Below are 6000 nucleotides of genomic sequence, written 5' to 3'. Positions count from 1 at the left end.
AGAATGTCAACTTTACTTTTCTAAATTGCTATAAATTTTAAATTAAAGGGATTTAATTTAATTTTAATGAAATTAATTTTAAATTAATTTAAATTTTACATTTTTAATTAAGTTGCTTGTGTCTTGGTTTGGAAAGACAGGAGTCTGCTAAGCTTCTCCTGATATGGAGAATGTAAACTTTCTTTACTTTTCTGAATTGCTATACATTTTAAATTAAGGGGATTTAATTTAATTTAATTTAATTTAAATTAAATTAAATTAATTTTAAATTAATTTAAATTTTAAATTAATTTAAATTTTGAATTTTTAATTAAGTTGCTTGTGTCTTGGTTTGGAAAGACAGGAGTCTGCTAAGCTTCTCCTGATATGGAGAATGTAAACTTTCTTTACTTTTCTGAATTGCTATACATTTTAAATTAAGGGGATTTAATTTAATTTAATTTAAATTAAATTAAATTAATTTTAAATTAATTTAAATTTTAAATTTTTAATTAAGTTGCTTGTGTCTTGGTTTGGAAAGACAGGAGTCTGCTAAGCTTCTCCAGAAATGGAGAATGTAAACTTCCTTTACTTTTCTAAATTGCTATAAGTTTTAAATTAGGAGTTCTCAGGCAAAATAAAATATGGGAGCAGGAAACATTTCTTAAAAAAAAAAGAATAAAACAAACAATGCAGGGCTGTAGAACAACAGAGTCAAAACTCAACCTGACACCTTGTGTTGGTAGCAGTCCAATTGGAATTGTGGCTGCAATATTCCTCAACTGTCAGCTGTGGTTCTGTTGGAGCAGGGCTCTGTTTTCTTGTAGAAAAGGAAACATAATTACAGTATTCTTCAGAATTACAGTATTCTTCAGAATTACAGTATTCTTCTTCTGAGGGTCTATTGGAAGAAGCAGCAGCTGCAGTTTTTTCTGGGGAATCCAGTGGAGAAAGCCGTGCTGGTGTTTTAGAACTTCTGGATTATAAATGCTTGGCTCCTCCCTCTGGGCGGAGCATCTCCCAATGGGATGTTATAGTTCTTATCAGTCATGCACTGATATTTAATAGCTTATTATCAGCAAAAGTTCTTCCTCCCTCGAGAAAGAACTTTTTCTTCTCACCGGGAGCTTCTCTGTTTGCAGGTTCTGCTGGATTACCTGCTCTCTGACATGGCAGAAGTGCAGGAGAGGGCCATAGGCCGCATTAAGGCACTCTGCCATTTGCTGACTGAGACTGCCACCAAGGTGGTAAGGGCTGCTCACCCTCCATCCCCGTGTCCTGGCACAGCCACAGCCCCAAAATTGCCCTCAAACCTCACCTCAACCCTTCTGCTCTTCTTCCTCAGGATGATGAAGATGAGGATGAAGAAGATGCTCCCAGAGCACAGATCCAGATCCCAGTCCTGGGCAAGCTGCTGGGCAATCTGTTTTTCAAGTTGTTCAAGCCAAATGAAAGCATGTCAACAACGGTGGTGGAAATTCTCTGCACCCTCATGGCTTTCCTCTCTGAGCAGAAAAGTAAGATAAGCTGTGGTGGGCTGCATTCCCCGCTTAAACCTATTTGTCCTCCTTGGCCTTGTGACGGCCTCTTGTTCTTGATGGTGCCACCATCACTTCTTTTTAGGTGACACTCCAGAGAGTTATGTCCAGCCCCCAGAAGACTGGGAACCTGAGATCACCTCCTGGGTGAACGCATCCAACGCCTGGAAAGTTGAGGTATGGAGCCGTCCCACCTTGTGGGACTCTTACCTGTGGTATCAGCGGGGGATTTGTGTGTGAAAAGGAGCACGGAATCAATGGGGACGTCCCTGGTGAAATGAGAATTGTGAGGAATTGTGGGTAAAAATGGGAGAAAAGGGCGGGAAATGTGAGGGGAGAAAAGAGCGGGAAACGTGAGGGGAGAAAAAGGCGGGAAATGTGAGGGGATAAAAGGGTGGGAAATGTGAGGGGGGAAATGGTGGGAAACGTGAGGGGAGAAAAGGACAGAAAATGCGAGGGGAGAAAAGTGGGGGAAACGTGAGGGAAAAAATGAGGGAGATGTGAAGGGAGAAAAGTGGGGGAAATATGAGGGGAGAAAAAGATGGAAAATATGAGGGGAGAAAATGGTGGGAAATGTGAGGGGAGAAAAAGGGCAGGAAACATGAGAGGGAAAAGGATGGGAAATGTGAGCGGAGAAAAGGAAAGGAAACATGAGGGTAGAAAAGGGAGGGAAATGTGAGGGGAGAAAATGGAGGGAAGTGTGAGGAGGAAAAGGGTGGGAAAAGGGGAGAAAAGGATGGGAAATGTGAGGGGAGAAAAGTGGGGGAAATGTGAGGGGGCAAAATGGCACTGTCTGGCACTGACCTCTGTTCCCTTCCTTCCTGCCCCAGGCCTTTGGGAGATACCTTGGGCCAGACGAGAGGATGGGAGTCCTCCTTGAGGCCATCGAGATCTTGGGACGCTCCGACCTCAAGAACAAGGATGGGCCAGTGGAGTTTCTGGAGGAGGTCATGAATTCCCCTGAGATGTGGCTGATGGATGTAAGTGACCTGTGGTGGGATTGCTTTGTTTTTGAGCCCTGTCAGGTTCCTGCCTCCATTCCCCTCCTGAAGCCACCTCGAGGCAGGTCTGCCTCACCTGCTCTTGCTGTTGTTGCTGTCTGTGCTTTTCCCCGGTATTTTGTCCAGGCTGCTGATTCCAAACTTCTGTTCAGATCTGGAATTAACACCTTTTTGCCATCTGTGCCTGGTGTGGTGGCTTATTTTATCTGAATTTCCTTCTTTGGCAGTGCTTTGAGATGGGTTAACTGCATTATTTAAAGGGATGGGCAGGGCAGCCCAAGATGCAGCAGCACCACCCTGACTTGTGTTCCCTGCAGGTGCCAAAGGTGGTGAAACACATCTTTCAGTACTACAACGAGCAAAACCCAGCAACCGCTAACAACTTTCACTCCCTCCTGATCTTCATGGCGGATAAGTGGACTGACAAGGTCATTGCCACAGCTCTGGAGGCCACACCAATTTTCAGGTATCGGCCCTGACACCCTGGAGGGCTTTTTCCCTGTGGGGAGATTATGGCTGCCAGACCCAAGCCCAGGCTGTGCAGCCATGGTGACAGCGCTCTGCCTTGCAGTGACAAAGTCAACCTGTGGAAGGCCATGTTCTCCGTGCGCCAAACTCTGGAGAAGGTTCTGAAGGAGCTGCAAGTCCAAGTCCAGGACTGGCAGGAAGACATCATCACCGGGCAGCAGAAGTCGTGCCTCACTTTCTTATCTGTGAGTCCTCAGAGAAAGCCCACGTGGCCTTGCCCTCAGCCGTGCCAGGGGAGCCCTGCCAGCTCTCTGCTGCTCTTTTTCCAGATGCTGACCTACGGTGATGTGCTGGAGAAGAGAGTGAGGCCACTCTACAAGAACTTGAGGCTTGTGAAGTCTCCAAAAAAGGAAATGGTCCCTCTGGTCCTCAGGGCTCTGGAGACGCTGTCGGAGAGCGCCGATATGGTGAGCAGGCGTCTGTCAGGGGCAGAATGTGGAACTTGGACTCTGAGGTCTCAGAGAAGATGGTGGCTTGGGATGGTGCTGGGGTGGCTGCTCTGAACGCCCTGCCTGTGGCCTGGTGGCTGTTTTGAGAGCTGAAATTCTCACAGAATGGAAACTCTCTCGTACACAGGCAAAAAAAATGAAAAGCCTCCTGCCGGAGATGCTGAAATTCCTGGGAAATTGGTCCTGGGACATTTCAGTGATGGCTCTGGACACCTTCCGCAATGTTCTGGGGCAACTGAAGAAGAAAGAAGCCAGTGGCATGGCTTTGAAGGCCGTGCAGAGGCTCTGGAAACTCTTTGATGCGGTAAGGCTGAGTCTGACACCACAGAGGGGCCCTGGGAGCAGCACTGGGAGCAGGTTCTGCTTCTCTTGGCTCTCCTGGGATGGATTCTGGGCACAGGAAACATGAGGGGAATAAAGGGAAATGTGAGGGAGAAAAGGGTGGGAAATGTGAGGGGAGAAAAGGGCAGGAATCCTGAGGGGGGAAAGGGTGGGAAATGTGAGGGGAGAAAATGGAGGGAAATGTGAGGGGAGAAAATGGTGTGAAATGTGGGGGGAAAAAGGGCAGGAAAGGTGAGGGGAGAAAAGGGCAGGAAAATAAAGTGGAATAAAGGGAAATGTGAAGGAAGAAAAAGGGCAGGAAACATGAGGGGGGAAAGGGTGGGAAATGTGAGAGGAGAAAAAGGGATAGAAATGCGAGGGGAGAAAATGGTGGGAAAGGTAAGGGGAGAAAGGAAAGGAAATGTGAGGGGAGAAAAGGGAGAGAAAGGTGAGGGGAGAAAAGGGCAGGAAATGTGGGGGGAGAAAAAGGGGGAGAAACATGAGGGGGAACAGGGAGGGAAACGTGAGGGGGGAAAAAAAGCAGGAGCATGAGGGGAGAAAAGAATGGGAAATGTGAGGGGAAAAAAGCAGGAAAGATGAAGGGAAAAGGGAAATATGAGGGGGAAAAGGGTGAGAAACATGAGGAAGGAGACAAAGGAAGGAAATTTAAGGGGAGTAAAAGGGTGGCGGGCAGGGAGCCATTGTGTGTGAAGCTCACCTTTCCTCCTCCCTAACCAGAGAGAGGAGTGTCTGCGCGAGCGCTCCATCTCCCTCTTCAGGGAGCTGCTGGGCAAAACCACATGGAGAGACAAGGAAGCCATGAGGGGAAACTCATGGAAGGTTGTGGTCCAGCTTGTTCTTCACATGAGTGACGAGGCCCCCAGCGTGGCCAAGGTACCGATGTCTGAGCATGGCTGACACCCCTCAGGCCATTGTGGTGTGGGCTCCTTCCACAGGCCCTGGTGTCACCTCACACCTTCTGTCCCCCAGGCCTCCAAGGAAGCTGTGGTGGCTGTAGCAGAGCTCTTTAAGTGGAAAGAGCTCAAGGAGCTGGCGCAGAAAGAGCAGATATGGAAGATGGGCGAGTGCTTGGTGAGCATGAGCCTCAGGCTGGGAGAGGGATGTGAGGGATGTGAGCTCTGCATGTGGGCCCAAAGCCTGGAGCCTCCTCCATGTCCCCTCCATGGCCTTGGGATGAGGGAGGGCTCTGAGCTATGGGGCTGCTCTAAGGAATGCTCACACCTTTGTCGTCTCTCCAGCTGGCCAAGGACAGCAGCAGGGCTGAACAATATGTGCTGGACAGCCAGCCCTACCTGCTGAGCCCTCAGGCCTCGATGCGAGAGGCTGCCCTCAGGTTCTTAGGTGAGTCCCAGTCCCCAGGATCCCTCTTGTGCCCTCCCTGCCATCACAGGTGGCTTTGGTGGCCATCTTGCCTGGTTCCACCCCCGGGCTGCTGAGGGGAGGGCAGGGCGGCCATGTTGATGAGGAGCAGGGCTGATGGAGCTTTGTGCCCAGGGCTGGCTGCACGTCGCCTGACAAAGAATGAGGGGACCATGGATGCCATCCTGACGGGTGAGTGAGTGGGGAGCCTTGGGGGGGGATTATTATGAGGGGAATAAAGGGAAATGGGAGGGGATAAAAGGGTGGGAAATGTGAGGGGAGAAAAAGGGAGAGAAACATGAGGGGAGAAAGGGGTAGGGAAGGTGAGGGGAGAAAATGGTGGGGAACATGAGGGGAGAAAAGAGAGGGAAACATGAGGGGAGAAAAGGGAGGGAAATATGAGGGGGAAAAGGCAGAAATGTGAGGGAGAAAAGGGAGAGAAACATGAGGGGAGAAAAGGGAGGGAAACATGAGGGGAGAAAGGCAGGAATGTGAGGGAGAAAAGGGAGAGAAACATGAGGGGAGAAAAGGGAGGGAAACATCAGGGGAGAAAGGCAGGAATGTGAGGAAAAAAAGGGAGGGAAAGGTAAGGGGAGAAAAGGCAGGAATGTGAGGGATAGAAGGGAGGGAAACATGAGGGGAGAAAAGGGAGGGAAAGGTGAGGGGAGAAAAGGGTGGGAAAATTGAGGGCAGAAAAGGGCAGGAAACGTGAGGGGAGAAAAGAGAGGGAAACGTGAGGGGGAAAAGGCAGGAATGTGAGGGAGAAAAGGGAAAGATAAGGGGAGAAAAGGGTAGAAAAACTGA

This window comes from Melozone crissalis, unplaced genomic scaffold, assembly GCF_028551555.1.
Source record: "Melozone crissalis strain CALT ecotype California unplaced genomic scaffold, PUWL_Pcris_2 ptg000641l_1, whole genome shotgun sequence".
Classification (NCBI taxonomy): domain Eukaryota; kingdom Metazoa; phylum Chordata; class Aves; order Passeriformes; family Passerellidae; genus Melozone; species Melozone crissalis.
Note: the sequence above shows the minus strand (reverse complement) of the source record.